This window comes from Mus caroli, chromosome 16 (genome assembly GCF_900094665.2).
Source record: "Mus caroli chromosome 16, CAROLI_EIJ_v1.1, whole genome shotgun sequence".
NCBI classification, from domain to species: Eukaryota; Metazoa; Chordata; class Mammalia; order Rodentia; family Muridae; genus Mus; species Mus caroli.
The window spans coordinates 17,811,004-17,812,444 of NC_034585.1; positions in this window are offsets into that span (position 1 = coordinate 17,811,004).

The following is a 1,441-nucleotide window of genomic DNA, read 5'->3' on the forward strand; positions in this document are numbered from 1 at the left end:
GGCCTCGAACTCAGAAATCCGCCTGCCTCTGCCTCCCGAGTGCTGGGATTAAAGATGTGTGCCACCATGCCCGGCTCACCGTCTCTGTTTTATGAGTGGGGAAAATGGGAAAAGATTCCAGGATCTTCAATATCAGACAAGACAGACTGTACCAAGACATGTTTGGGACTCAGGGGCTCCTAATCACCAACAATTAATCTCCTAAATCAAATGCAGACATCTGTCTGCCAGTCAGATTCATCATGCTGAGTGGGACCATCACCAGCAACAGGTGTTTTTCTCTGCAACACAATTCTAACACCCTCTTTTGGAGTGTCTGAAGACTACAGTGTACTTATATATAATAAATAAATAAATCTTNAAAAAAAATAAGTAAGGCAAGGTGAACCTCAGGTATATGTCACCTTTACCCTTAACAGCCTTGTGTTATATATTCTGTTGTGTTGAGGCAGAAGAGAAAATGAACAATACTAGGGCATCTATGCTATCCCATTGGGTAATTTATTCCCATCCAAAGTAAAAAAGCTTGCCAAGAAACATGATCTTACCCTTGGTAAAACTCTGGAACTATCAGGCTAAAAGAGAATACTTCATAAAAATAAGCACACTTTCGAGCCTGGCATGGTGGCGCATGCCTTTAATCCCAGCACTCGGGAGGCAGAGGCAGGTGGATTTCTGAGTTCGAGGCCAGCCTGGTCTACAAAAGTGAGAAGTGAGTTCCAGGACAGCCAGGGCTATACAGAGAAATCCTGTCTTGAAAAACCAACCAACCAAACAAACAAACAAACAAAAGCACACTTTCAAAGGGCCTATCATGGTTCACCAGTGGAGAATCCTGACAGTTTTCTAATTTATAGTTCTGGGCTCCAGAGAGAAACCCCAAAGTCTTATTATGTACAAAGATGACCTAAGGACCAATGCAAAGACATTCAGTCATTTCTTATGTATTTGTTAAGGCCTGCCTCAAACCAGGCACTAACTTGGTTCTAGGGGCACAAAGATTAATCAAATACAGTTCCCCGACCTCCTGGAGCTTAAAGTACAAGGCGGGAGATACGTGTGTCAATTATAGCAGGAGCTCAGGAAAGACATACATAATCTGAGAGGCAAGAAAGGAAAAGTCTCCTAGGAGGTGAGACTGAACTGAAGCTCAGAGGATGCGAGGACTTACCAACTGAAAACTGAAGAAGGGTATTCCTTACAGATGGAATACCAACTTGGAGGATATTCAGAAATGTGAAACGTGTAGGATGATCAAATTATAAATGGTAGGGGCATAATATAATCCCTACCTGGGTATCGGTGAATGTATTGTCTGCTGTCATTTCTAAAGTTAACAGTAAAAATCTCCACAAAACACTTGTCTTTTGGGAAAATATCACATACCAAAAATAGCGACTGACCCAATCTCATTATGTAGCTTTTTTTTTTTTTTTTTAAA